This window comes from Leptonychotes weddellii, chromosome 12 (assembly GCF_054177405.1).
Source record: "Leptonychotes weddellii isolate Sample4059 chromosome 12, ASM5417740v2, whole genome shotgun sequence".
Taxonomy (NCBI): domain Eukaryota; kingdom Metazoa; phylum Chordata; class Mammalia; order Carnivora; family Phocidae; genus Leptonychotes; species Leptonychotes weddellii.
The window spans coordinates 28,755,789-28,770,842 of NC_138380.1; the positions used below are offsets into that span (position 1 = coordinate 28,755,789).

A 15,054-nucleotide genomic window follows, 5' to 3' on the forward strand; every position below is an offset into this window, starting at 1 on the left:
AGAACTCACCCCAGGCGGGCTGGCTAATGAACACATTTCAGTGTGGTACCCCTCCATGATTCCTGAAGGCTTTGCCCACATGGGCAGGAGATAAAATGGAAGGCCAAGCCAGATCTGATTGTGTGTTTTCTGGCATGGGACATGAGTAATCTGACACCAAAGATGGGGGTGGGGGGGTGCCCATTTTCTTATGAAGAATGGGGATGGAGTTGATTTGCTTTGTGGGCCCAACTAATATCCGTAGCCTTAAATATATTTGAAAATCATTTGCACAGATAGGCTAAGACATAGTTTGTCAAAATTCCTTCATAAAGCTTCATACGACAAAGTCACTAGCAGTATTATTTGAGAATGATTTATTTGGATCTGTGCGAAGTTTTTTTCTAGAAGGGACTTGAAAACGCTGTTTTCAGTAGCTCGGTTGTACAAGATGGCACGTTTACAGGAAAATATCACTAAAATCTGTGACTTGATAGAAAGGTACCCTGGGCTGACATATTAAAAGGGAGATTTTGTCTCTTTTAAATCAATGCAGTGAAGTTAACCTGGCTGTTTAGGTTCCATTATCAAATAGATAGGACTAGCGTAATATATTATCAAATGGAGAAGACTAGGTCTATTCTTCCCCCGTCCTTAAAAATAGTATCTCCCCCCTACCCCTTTTCCCCCTCTTAATCATTCTCCTTGTATCTTAACATTTTAAGATTTTATTTATCTATTTGAGAGAGAGAGCACACAAGAGTTGGGGGGGAGCAGAGGAAGAAGGAGAAGCAGACTCCCCACTGATCAAGGAGCCCAACAACATGGGGCTCCCATCCTAGGACCTGAGATCATGACCTGAGCCAAAGGCTGAGCCACCCAGGCACCCCTCTCCCTGTAACTTCTGCACACTATTAGTTTCTTTAGCATTTGCTTCCATTGTAATACAAAAGAACTTAGACCTATCAGATATTTGGTTTTCACAAAATTTGAATTAGTTTAAATTAGTGAGTTCTTTGTCCTCTGTTTGCAGCAGCTCAGTGATTTCTGCCATCTCTCCCACCTCCCCCAACCGCCCCCCCACCCCGACACCCTTCTCTCTTCTTCACCACGGACTGACTCTAATGGTGCTAAGGCTAAGTGAGCACAGTCAGTCAAGCACTGGGCTGCAGTCCTCATGAGTTACCTCAATTTGTCTACGGCCATACCACCCTGAACGCGCCCAATCTCGTCTGATCTCGGAAGCTAAGCAGGGTCGGGCCTGGTTAGTACTTGGATGGGAGTTATCTTAATTCATGCTCATAACATCCCCATGAAGTAGGTACTATTGTTATCCCATTTGTAGTGGATCAGGAACCTGAACTGTTTACGATCATAGAGCTGATCTGAAGTAGAGCCAGTAGCCCCACCTTTGACTCTTCCTCATCTCCCTGGGGTACCACAAGAGGAGACAAAGCTTCCAAGGTGATTTTCTTTTCTTTTCTTTTCTTTTTTAAGATTTTATTTCTTTATTTGACAGAGAGACAGTGAGAGAGGGAACACAAGCAGGGGGAGTGGGAGAGGGAGAAGCAGGCTTCCCGCCGAGCAGGGAGCCTGATGCGGGGCTTGATCCCAGGACTCTGGGATCATGACCTGAGCCGAAGGCAGACGCTTAACGACTGAGCCACCCAGGCGCCTCCCCAAGGTGATTTTCCTCCTTGGGCCCCTTCTCTGGGGACTGCACACCATCTATAAGGGGCCAGAGAAGATGAGGGGAGACTGTGTCCTGAGCTTAAGTCATTCTTGGTGACTGAATCTCTAAGACAATTTTAAGGCTTAGGTCCATGCAAAGAGGAATGGAAATTGCAGAAGAAACAGTAGGAACCATTTGGTGTCCAAGTAGCAAGTTACATTTTGTTTTCATTCAATTAAAGAGACGTTTGGTCACTCTTTCAGGCAGGAACATCCTTGGGAGAGAAAAACAAGCACTTTTTTTTTTTAAATGTTACGTTAATCACCATACAGTACATCATTAGTTTTTGATGTAGTGTTCCATGATTCATTGTTTGCATATAACACCCAGTGCTCCATGCAGAACGTGCCCTCCTTAATACCCATCACCAGGCTAACCCATGCCCTCACCTCCCAAAACAAGCACTTCTGAAGCTTACTTTTCCTTTATCTGTTCTCCTGTTCCTATCTCTATCCCCTCAGGGAATGGTTTGGGGAGGAAAGGCTATTCCCCCTCTCTCAACCCCCCTAGTCAGCTGCTCATTTTCCTTGGTTTTGTCACCAAGTTCTAAGCCCAGGTTTGACATCTCGCAATTTGCCATAATGGAACAGATAAGCATGTTTAGTTCCTTGCACAATTCAGTTTAAATAAAATCAGCCAGTTAAGTACATCCCTTTACACTTTGCAAAGCTCTTTTTCACCTGCATTATCTCATTTAATTGTCAAAAAAATCAATTAAGATAAAATGATTGACAGAAAAGAATCAAATCAAACTGTGTTTAAGGCACAGATGCCCTTGATTAATCAGTAACAGAAATTATTGCAAAAGAAAAATTACAGTATTTATGTGACCCAGGAACAGGTTGTGGATGTTGGTTGTATCTAATCTCTACCATGTCAAAGTTTTCACTGGCCTTTCCCAAAAGCATATAAGCAGGACGGACGGCTGATCTCAACTCACCCTCCCCCAATAAAAATACTTTATTTATTGCAGTTGCAGAAATAATTGGCCATCTGTTCATTTTACTCATTGTGCCATGATAAATAATAATGGGTCCTAGGACAAGTTTGCCTTTTCTCTCACTTCCGGTGAATCCCGTAGATTGTAGGATCGAGCTGTCGTAGCGATACCACTGTACAAATTTCAGAAAATATGAGGTGTAGTCTCCCTTAATCCTACTCACCTAACACAATTTTTTTTCCATTGTTGATTCCTTTTGATTGTGTTTGATGTGACCAAAGTTATTGTTTGAGCTTCTTGAGGTGATTCCTATTTCAAATATCCATTCCCCTCCAGATGTACTTGCTTGGCCATTCTCTGTTTCCTCAGGGCTAACCTCAATGACACTTGACAATTATTGTGCTCTTAGTATACATCAGACACTGGGCTGAGAACTTGAGGTATATTATCTCATTCCATCTCCATAAGAACCACAAGAAGTTGTGCATCTTATTATCCCCATCTGGTAGAGGAAGGCTCTGAGTTTAAGAGGGAAAGTGGACTGTGTCAGTCCAGGCCCACCTACTCCAGAACTTACTCCAAAACTCTTCACAGCTGATGAATGGGTTCAATGGTCACCATCCTTTACCTGATTAAAAGTATGGAAGAGTCAGGGAGTTAAGGAGTCTATCAGTTTTTGTTACGATAATGCTACAAAATAAACCAGTGGCTTAAAACAACAGTAATTATTTAGTCTTGCTCATACACCTATGAATTGCTTTAAACTTAGCTGATTGAAGCTTGGCTTAGTGGTCTTAGTCCCAAGCTGCAGTACGGGCCCAGGTCTGCTCCACAAGTCTTTCGTCCTATCCCCGTGACCAGTGGGCTACCTGGAACCTATTCTCATGGCATTAACAGAAGTGAAGAAGAGGCCAGTGGAAACACACAATGTCAGGTCCAGACTTGGGGCTGGCACACTATTCCCACTCATGTTGCATGGACAAAATAAGCCACATAGTACATCTCACCACCAATGAGACGGGAAAAATATATTCCACTTTTGGTGGGAAGGAATGCAACTTCACATGGACAAGAGCATGAACAGAGAGAGGCAGGGAGGAAAGGGGAATGAGAAGGATTTATACCCTCTACCACGAGGAGATAAACAGTTAAGAAAATGAGTTCTCTGCATTTTGTAAGAGTTCATACAGAAGAAGAAACAGGAAGAAGACTTGACCTCAGTTGAGCAGAGAAATAGAATCTAATGTGCTATTCGTACTTCTTATGTAGAGAGATGAGGGAACTGGTGTGAAAGGTCTCTCGAGCCATCACAAATCTATGTACTGGGCTAAGCAGGTCAGTAAGGACTACTGTGTTAGAGCATCTATGCTTCTGAGATAGAACTGGCTGACAAGTAAGCATAATATTTACGAGAATGAAAACAACTGGAATTGGGAATACATGGAAAACTCAGGATTTATAGACCCCATAGTCAGAAGAATACTTTTAAATGATTTTAAGCCCCACAGACCTAGCATAGAACTCTTGATGCTGAGTTGAAAAGGATCTTGAAGTTCCTCAAGTCTAAAAACCCACTCAATGCTTGGATTTTCTCTGTAATATGCAGCCTCTATTTGAATATTTCCTGTTACCATACTTGCCAAATCCATTTTGAATAGCCATCTCTTCCTTGTCCTTGTCCTTTAATGCATCCCATGACTCCACACAACTTCTGGGTGAGGTAGCAAGGAAAAACCATCCAAAGATGATAAGCCCAGGAACACTACCCCCCTTTCCTGGTGATGAAACATTCTTCCTGTGCAGGGCCAGCTTCATAGAGCCTTGTGCTTACAAGGACCCGCAACTTGACTTAATATTCTGATGGTGCCATCTTGAAATTCTTAAAAATTTTTAACAAATGACTGTATTTTCATTTTTCACTTTATTTTGCACCAGGCTTCACAATCATGTAGCTAAGTCATCACCATCATTATCTATCCCTGCGTTAATTCCCCACCTTGATTACTGCTTCTCACCATTCCACTAGGGCAACTCCACTCTCTTTCTTACCAGATTTGGTTCCTGCTTGACTATCTGTTCTTCATGGTCTCTTGATTTCACTGTTACCAGTGTTGGTGGAGAGATTCCCTCAGTCTGCCCCAGCTGGACCAGGCCCTCACAGACGCTTTACTTCCTCCCACAGGGGAGAGAGATTTTGACCATGCCTCTCATAGCATTCTCCCTTAAGCTAAACTTAGATCTGGCTCCACTGGTCCCAGCTCTCCCCCTTGGAACTATGCAAAATAAATCTTTTTGATTTTTCACCTTTTTGAAGCCAGCCCCTTCAAAGCAGAATTGAGAAGTCACTTCATAGAGAGACACAGTTCAGCTTCAAGGAAGGGCCTGGTGGCACTTGGCCACTGGTGGGGGGTAAATAGAATGTGCTCAGCTCAGGCTGTCATTACCCCTATCTTTCAACTCTTATCATATTACATCAACTGCACTGATTGGGTGCCATCATGCTTAAAGTTTGATGTGGTGAACGCCATCTTTGAAAAGCCTTGTCATCCTCCTATTAACAGCCTGCATTCAAAAACACAAAACCAGATACCTTGTATTAAAGATCGCATCTTCCTCATAAGTATATAAATTATTTAAGCAGATCTTTTAGGTCTATGATAGAAGGAAAAATCCATACAGGAGACTACAATAGTCATTTGAACATATTTAATTTTAGCTTTTATGTTTGATGCCAAATTTTTGAAATAATAATACGCTTGACTTTTTTTTTCTCTTGTTTGCAAAAGTAGCACTTGTAGGATACTTAGGAAATAATTTTAAAACCACAAAGAAAAAAATAAGCACTTCCTACAATCCCACCTACCAAGAATAACTACACTTAACATACAGTTTAATATTTCTGTATTTTTTTCTATGAACATATATATATAACTTTTAAAATACAATCTTATGAGCATATTAGAGATACTTAAATTTTTATAAATAGGTTTATAACTTACTGTTTTTCTTTTAAATTTTTATCAAGAGCATTTTCCAGCTTGACAGGCTAATCTGGATGCAAACAATGAAGCCTAAAGCTATGCGGTGACACAATTGTACAATTCTACCAAAAGTGGCTGATTTGGGAGGAAAGACACTGGAGCGGTCGGTCTACTTGGAGTACTGTAGGCCAAAGAACGGGCTGATTTGTTCCCTATCTACTAATACTAAATTGAATCCAGCAACCGACTGGCATGCTAGTGATGTGTGATCTGAGCCAGGGCTTAGAATTTAAAGTTCTGTACTGTTTTATCAAATATTGGGCTATTTTGGATCCTTTTTTTTACATCCTTCAATAATGTCTAAAGGTTTTGATTTAAAATAAAGGGTTCAGTTCAGAAGAAAAGATTTTTATCTTCCTTAACGAGTTGCAAAAACATGCAAAATAATATCCTGAGGCTGTTGAAATTAAAGTTTCTGAGCCTGAAAGGGTCAGAAAAACCCAAAGTATTTTGATTCCCCCAGATTTTTTGTTTGATGTGCCTGGAGTTACACGTTTAATAACTACATGCCCTTTCTTTCCCTTTCAAGCTTTTCATCTTCAAAGATTCAACAATATATGATTATTCCAGCAATTATTTTTCTGTCTGCCAGTAAAAATCTGTTCATTTAAAAATATGTTTAGGGGCGCCTCGGTGGCTCAGTCGTTAGGTGTCTGCCTTCGGCTCAGGTCATGACCCCAGGGTTCTGGGATCAAGCCCCGCATCGGGCTCCCTGCTCAGCGGGAAGCCTGCTTCTCCCTCTCCCACTCCTCCCTGCTTGTGTTCCCTCTCTCACTGTGTCTCTCTCTGTCAAATAAATAAATAAAATCTTTAAAAAATAAAAAAATAAAAATATGTTTAAAAAGTACCTGGATGCATTATGAATTTAGAGATCATACTTTAATTGTATAACTGCAGATGATAATCAAATCTGTATTCAAAGAAGCATTTCTATAATGGACAGGACAGTAACGTGTAATACAGGTCCCATGAATACTGATAGTCTCTCCCTCTCTCTCTCTCTCTTTCACACACACACATACACACACACACACACACATATACATATACACACACATGCTGCATTTCAAAGTCATCCCTGGAATATTTTCCAAGCTTACCTTCACAAATACCTTTCAAAGAGTTAAATGTGTTTATTTCATTTAGTGAAAATGAAAATCAACTTAACATTTCCCCAATCCGACATGTATCTCCAAATTCATTGAGCTTGTGTTTATTTTGTTTGTTTTTTTACTAGCCTTACATTGGTCTTCAAATTTGATTCTTTTAAAGATGGGCATGATATAAGTGGTCTACAGCAGACCATTGACAGCACAAGGACTCGTGAATTCTGGCAATCCTCTGGGTAATCATAAAAGCAAAGAAAAACTAACGTTAAAAGTCAAAACTTCTGAACGTTGACTTTTGTATTCTCTCTTTTCCTTATTAAGTTTTACGAAAAATAAGAGAAAACTGAAAAATGTGATAATTAATTCTCTAATTTTTTTTAAAGATTTTATTTATTTATTTGACAGAGAGGGAGATAGTGAGAGCAGGAACACAAGCAGGGGGAGTGGGAGAGGGAGAAGCAGGCTTCCTGTCAAGCAGGGAGCCTGATGTGGGACCCGATCCCAGGACCCTGGGATCATGACCTGAGCCGAAAGCAGACTAAGCTTAACGACTAAGCCACCCAGGTGCCCATTAATTCTCTAATCTTGATACTGAGTATATTCTTTGTTCTTCTTCTCTATCCTGTCTTGCATTAATACAGATTTCTTTGATAAAATGAGAGGTAACATTAATCTGCTTCCCTCTCTGCCTTTGAGATTATGCATTAAAACTTCCATGCTTATTTACTAAGTGCATACTCAAAATTTATGGTTGTAGATAGTCACCTTGACCTCATGCAGCCATGTATATACTGATTCTTCATTATATATTTTGGACTAACTTTTAGCCAACATACCACAGCCAGTGTATCTGGATTTGAAGAGTCTGAGTCATTCCTAAATTTCTTAACCTCTCTACTCCTTTTTTAAATGGAAATAAAGTAAACATAAATAAATAGAAATAAAAATGGTATGCAAATTATTTGGTGGTAGTGAGGATTAAGTGAAATAATGCATGCAAAGTGCTGGGTGTTAAGTAAGCATTCAAAATGCTAGTTTCTATTATTACTGTGTCATTCCATATCAGTTTATCAGTGACCTCATTACTTCAAAGCTATATTTCGGGGCACCTGGGTGGCTCAGTCATTATGTGTCTGCCTTCGGCTCAGGTCATAATTCCCAGGGTACTGGGATCGAGCCCCACATCGGGCTCCCTGCTCAGCGGGAAGCCTGCTTCTCCCTCTCCCACTCCCCCTGCTTGTGTTCCCTCTCTCGCCATCTCTGTGAAATAAATAAATAATTAATTTTTAAAAAAAAGCTATATTTCATTTTGATCTTACAGTACTATTCCCCAAACTTACCAGCCACTTTATTTATGAAACTTGCACCTCAGTGACATTTTGACTATGTTTGAAAAGCAAATTTACTCTTGATGGCAGTTATTTCCTTACATTAAACAAAACGTGAAGAAACAAAATGTGAAGCCAAATGGAAAACTCAACAGAGGCGTTTTGAGGAATGACTCAAGTTCACTCTAGTCTAAGTATCTTTAAGAAAGAAATAATTGTAATATTCAGGAGGCAGGAAGTAGATGTCTCCTTCAGCTCATTCAATCCTGCAGACATTCACTGAGCATCTGTGCTTTGGTCAGAGCCTCAATCTCCTACAGCAGTGTGCAAAAATCCTGGAAGGTAGGGTCTGGGTCTTTTTCAGCATTTCGTCCCCAGCATTTAGAGATAATGAGGAGAAAATTTAAGAACTTGGCTTAAAGGTATTTTTCTATTCAGACAGAAAGAGAAAGGCCTAGAAGTTACTTGGAGATTTTGATGGGCTAGCAAAGGAAACTGGAACAAAGGAGCCATATTGCTGACCTACCATCTACAGAGCCCACCTTTTAGAGATGTACCAGGCCTCGCTATGGACCCCAGAGTTTCCTGTGACAATGGGACAGATCCGGGGTGGGTAATGTATGAAGTTTGTGATATATGGTAGAGATTGGCTTAAAAGAGAAATGAACTCACTGAGTTGGTTTCACTTGAACCATACATCAAGCTAATCTCTTTCTGTCAATCTGCAAAAATTGATTGAGCACCTCCTAATTGCCCAGCACTGTACAAGACCCTAAGAGAAATAGAAAAGAAGTATAATTCATGGCCATCGTCTTTGGCAACAATCTTTTGCCTTTATCGTCCCCTCTATCAGGTAGTTACACTTTCGCCCCATGAATAGGTTTTCCGTCAAGTCTATCTCTAGCCCACTCACCTGTGTTGCAATAACTTTTCTTCAAATATTTCTATCTCTCACTCAGTTGTCATTAAATTCCTAGCTCTATACCTGTAAAACTCCCCTGAGACTTCAGAGCAAAGTTCAGTGACTTCCATAAGGATGACAGAACTACCAGGAAAGATGAAAAGTGTGAATGGGAGAAAAGAGACCACACAAGACATGTGTTTATCTGCCAGTGTTTTATAAGACATCTCTCTCTGACTTTTAATATTCCATCTGTGCTTTACAATATTGGTGGTGTTTATTAACATAATATTTATAAACAAAATTATAATATAAAGTTAATGAACACTAACATCCAAGAGAATGCTAAGCACGTGGAGCGATTGGAGTTAGAGTTGGCCATGACCCCATCACAGAACATTAACAACACTTGGGTTGCATTACATGCAGAGGCTGTAAATGAAATGTTGTCTTCAATCTGCACTGCTTCTCAATCCCCAAGTAAAAATAAACATGCCACAGGAAAAATGAGATCGATATGATAGCAAGAGAAATTAGAGTGGTTATTAGTATATTAATTGAACACCAGATGGAAAAGCAAAACAAATGATAGCCTGCCAATCTCCACAAGAAATGTCTTCTAAACATTTTAGAAGGAATTTTAAAACAACCTGTGGTGGTGAAGTGTATGGGTAATATATCTTCTGCTATCTGGAGCTTGCTAATGACCGAAATAGCCCATGTATTATACCACTAGAGGATGGAAGTCAGAAACTGTAGAGAAGTCCACCAGCAATTTAATTGGGAGTGACCTTTACAGATAACAAAATAGATACTAAGCTTTTGGTATAATTGTTATTAGTTTAATTATCTGGAAAGTGTGTGTGTGTGTGTGTGTGTGTGTGCACATGCTTATCAAATCCTGTTGTCTTTCTTGCCAGGTGCAAAGGCCATACACATTGGCCCCAGTGGCCTGGGTGAAGATCAGTGCTGTTGCAGTAGTCCAGAAGCCTGTGGGTGGCTTTGCTGTGGGCTGGCATGGCAGGTGACTTTAGGATGCTTCCTTGAGCTGTCCCTACTGACCCCACTCACAGTTGAAGCCTATGAAAAGCAGTGTCTAACAACCCACAATTTAGGAGCTATTATAAACATTGCTTGAATTAGCCCAGCTCTAGTAAATGTCTCCAAATATATGAAAGTGTTTGTTCTCTTGTTCATTTCCATTGGGAATAATTTTTTTTTCTGATTTCCTCATGTGTTGTATTCTAAAATATAAAAAGATTTCTGTATAGTAAAGGATGCTCCTGAATGTATGTCCCTACAGATGTCTTAGCTATTTTAAAATGGACTTTAAAATGTCAAAATGTCAAAGTTGGGGCGCCTGGGTGTCTCAGTTGGTTAAGTGTCTGCCTCTTGATTTTGGCTCAGGTCATGATCTCAGGGTTGTGAGATCGAGCCCCACATCAGGCTCCACACTCAGCAGGGAGTCTGCTTTAGGATTCTCTCCCTCTCCCTGCATCCCTCCCCACACTCACACGTACTCTCCCTCCCTCTCTCTTTCTCTCTCTCAAAGAAATCTTTAAAATGTCAAAGTTGACTCATATTCATTCTTTGTTAAATTCTATTATTCATCAAACTGTCTTGAACACATACTGTGTGTCAGATATCACTGGGCACAAAGATGGACAAAGACATCTTCTCTGCCTTGATGGAGCTCCTGAGTGAGAGTGAGGCCAATCACCTTCATTAGTCACTGTGATGCAATAGGATAAGAACAATAATATGGGTATGGAAGATGTGTTATGGGGTCATAGGTCGGAAAACAGTCTGCCTGGGAAGGTCAGGGAAAGCCTCACAACATGACGTTGAAGGCCAAGTAAGAATTCTCTTGGGAAAGAGAAAGCTGTTTCAAAAGAGAGAAACTGGTTGATAAATCCTTAGCATAGTGTAAGTTCATCCTTCAGATCTTACCTTTCCCAGTTATCTTCTGGAAATCCATTGCTACCAGGGGCTTTGTATACTCCTAGGCTGTCTCTTAACCATCACCCATAGCTCTCATCACTGTTTTAATTCTTTGCTTTTCCATATCCCCTCTAGATATCACTTCCCTGAGAGTGTCAGAATTACTCCTTGTGGAATCCCGAGCCCAGTGCCTGGCACATAACAGCCACTCATAGAATATTAAATAAAATAATGAATATTTGGGGCAATCTAACATGACATGAATGTAGGGGACGTGGTAGTCTAAGCCAGGTTGCAGTGGGCCTTACATGTGCTTCTAAATGAGGTTTCAGATGCTATGTACCAGGCAGCAGGGATTCAGTGACTGCTTTCAATGGAGAATTATGTAGCATCTCTGGTGGCAGGTGGGGTGTGGATTGGAATGGGAGACGTGTCCCTGATCTCCCTTCTTGAGTGGAAGAGATGGAGTGGATAGAGATTGGAATGCACCAACCTGCACCTGGTTATGGCCTTGGGAGCCAGGAGGGGACCGATTCTGAATAGTAACATCATATAGGATTTCTAAGTTCATCACCAAGCTGGCATCTGAATCTAGTTTACTGGGTTCTAGAACATGGAGTGGAGACCTAAGAAGGCCAAGAACAGATCAGGAAGTGAGGACCTGAAAGAATGCCCAGTGCTGAGCAGCATGCAGCCACCATGAATATTTATTGGATGCAGCTTGCTGTTAAGGGTGATGAAAAATTGGTGGGTAGAGAGAAGGGGATAAATCAAAAAAGACTGTAGTTTGGGTAACCTGGTGAGTGTTGATGAGTTAACAGGTTGGGGTGGGGGGAACAGCAGATTGCTAGAGCTGCCATCAGAATATGCAGGGGGAGGGAGGAACAGGGGGCAGATAATAAATAGATTTTGTTAACTTCCAGTTGGGGAACTTAGAGGAAAATTAAGACTTTGCATTGTGTTTTAACTTTAATCTGTGAGGGGCACCTGGGTGGCGCAGTCAGTTAAGTGTCTGCATCTGACTCTTAGTTTTAGCTTAGGTCATGACCTCAGGGTCTTGAGATCAAGCCCCTAATGGGGCTTCACACTCAGTGCAGAGTCTCCTTGAGATTCTCTCTTCCTCTCCCTCTGCCCCTCCCGCTCATGCTCTCTCTCTCCCTCTCTCTCAAATAAATGAATAAATCTTTAAAAATAATAAAATAATTTAAAATATAAAGTTAATCTGTGAGAATCACTTTATTTTATTTATAGAAGTAGCTTCTTATGAGCAGAAGTGCCTTAAAAGTGTTCCTAGTTCTAAGAGAGTCCGTTCAAAACTTTTTATACCAGCTTAGCTAATTAAAAACAGATCAAGGAGGTCTGAGTCAGTGGGTTAAGTATCTACACACTGGTGAGTAAGATCAGTCTCCTCGGGCAAATAGTTTAAACATTAAACTTTTTTTTTCTTTAACAAGCATTTTCTATGTGGCTTCCTACAATAAACATTCATAGTCTCAAGATTATAAATCAACAGAACTTGGAACCACCTACACAAAATGTTCAATATAAGAAGACAGGAATAGACTTAGATCAAAACCAAATTTTATAATGACAAGTTATAGAGTAAGTATAACTTCAGGATATATTTTATGGTAACTATTATATAAATATTCTCAAATCTTCTCTCTTATCTACTCAAAAAAAGGCTAATTGTTAAGCCAATGCTTTGCATTTTCAAAGTTAGTCACATCAATAGCTTTGTAAACTTTTCTTAATTTTTTTGCCTAAATTCTTATGGCCTATGGATTTGAATTGGATTTTATGCTGTTTTGTTATTAGCTTAGTCAAAGACATTTGGGGCTTATCATACTCTTCCCATACTGAATGAAATATTCTGTTATTCTATTTCTTTTTTCTTAGCGTTTTTTTTTTTCTCAGCTTAAAATAGGAGTACTCATTCCTGTGCCATAGAGTATGAAAAGTCGTCAAAAGAATTTGGCATTTTTTCCTAGAGTATACATTTTACTTGAGGAACTTGTCAGTTGCAAAATGGAGGACGCTAATTAATTTAACACATTTTTATATTAAAATAAATATGCTATATTATGCTAGAATGAAAATTCACATGAATTTATACATATTAAAAAAGAACAGCACACAAAACTTCAAATCACTATTAAGGTGGCCGCCAGAATGCTCAGCTTCTCACTCTATCTCTGGGTGAGTTTTCATACTTTCTAAAGATGGCCTTGCAGATGGGGCATTATACCCATCACTCTGGGTGCTGTTCTAAACAGACTTCAAGATGTCGTAACAGAATCAAGAGCCCAGAAATAAACCCATGCATATACAGTCAGCTAATATTTGACAAGGGAGCTGAGAATAGTCAATGGAGAAAAGACACTCTTCAATAAATGATGCTGGGAGAATTGGATATTCACATGCAAAAAAAAAAAAAGGAACTATCTTAGACCCCTATCTTACAAAAATCAACTCAAAATGGGTTAAACACTTAAATATAGTCCTGAAACCATAAGACTAGAAGAAAACATAAGGAAAAAACTTGACATGGATCTTGGCAGTGATTTATTTTGGATATGACACCTACAACACCAGCAACACAATAAAAAACAAATAAGTGGGATACATCAAACTAAGAAGCTTCTGCATAGCAAAAGAAACAATCCAAAAAAGTGAAAAGGCATCCTATGGAATAGGAGAAAATATTTGCAGACCACACATCTCATAAGAAGTTAATATCCAAAGTCTAGTAAGAAACTCATACAATTCAATAGCAAAAACACAAATAATCCGATTAAAAATGGACAAAAGACCTTAATATAGTTTTTCCAAAGATACTAAGTGGCCAACAGATACACAGAAAGGTGCTCAGCATTACTAATCATTAGGGAAATGCAAAATCAAAACCACAATGCGATATCCCCTCACACCTGTTAGAAGGGCTATCATCAAAAAGACAGGAGAGAACAAGTATTGGTGAAGCTGTGGAGAAAAAGGAACTCTTGTGCACTGTTGGTGGGGATGTAAAATAGTACAGTCACTATGGAAAACAGAATGGAAGTTCCTCAGGAAAATAAAAATAGAACTATCATATGATCCAGCTATACCACTTCTGGGCAAATATCCAAAGGAAACAAAATCAGTATCTTGAAGAGATGTCTGCATCCCCGTGTTCACTACAGCATTAGTTACGATAGCCAAGACATGGAAACAACCTAAGTGCCCATCAGCAGAGGAATGGATAAAGAAAATGTAGCCTTAAAAAAATTCAGCCTTAAAAAAAGAAGGAAATCCTGCCATTGGCACCAACGTGGATGGACCTAGAGGGTATTATACCAAGTGAAATAAGAAGGACAAAAAAAGAAAAAAAAAAAGACAAATACTCTATGATCTGACTTATAAGTAAAATCTGAAAAAACCCAAACTCATAGAAACTGAGATCAGATTTGTGGTCACCAGAGGCAGGAGATGAAGGTAGTCAAAAGGTATAAACTTGTAGTTATAAAATAAATAAATTCTGGGGTGTAACATACAACATGGTGACTATAGTTAAAATACTGCATTATATTTTTAAAAGTTACTAAGAGAGGGGATCTTAAAAGTTCTCATCACAAAGAAAAAAATACCTGTGACTGTGAGGTAATGGATGTTAATGAAACTTACTGTGGTCGTTACTTCACAGTATATACATTCGTCAAATCATTGTGTTATGCATCTTAAACTTATATAATGTTCTATATCAATTATATCTCCTTAAACCTGGGAAAAAATATCAAACAGCCCAACATCATGCTTCGTTCTATGTTCACCACCTCACCCCTACCACACCTTCATCATGGGATCTGAGCACCCATGAAATTACGGTGGTTACTTCCCCACGGAGCGATTTTTTGCATGTCTCACCAAAGTGTTAGTGTCCTGAGAGCAGGCTTTTCTCCCCCTAATCGTTTCTATGTCCCTAGCTTCTAGCTCCTGCCACAGAGTAAGTATTTAATAATTGTGTGTTGAAGGAATGAGTGAATAAATAGACACATGAATGAGTCTCAGGAACTATCCTAGGCAGACTGATAGCACCATCCACTG

The 15,054-nt window shown here is 39.6% G+C and overlaps 1 long non-coding RNA gene across 1 annotated transcript; it reads left to right on the plus strand.

Moving 5' to 3' along the window:
• The first annotated feature begins 1,055 nt into the window (after positions 1-1,055).
• Positions 1,056-10,580, plus strand: LOC145716494 (uncharacterized). The gene is made up of 3 exons (XR_014139177.1): positions 1,056-1,443; positions 8,568-8,738; positions 9,951-10,580. It is a non-coding gene; the product is annotated as an uncharacterized LOC145716494 (long non-coding RNA).
• Positions 10,581-15,054: the final 4,474 nt, after the last annotated feature.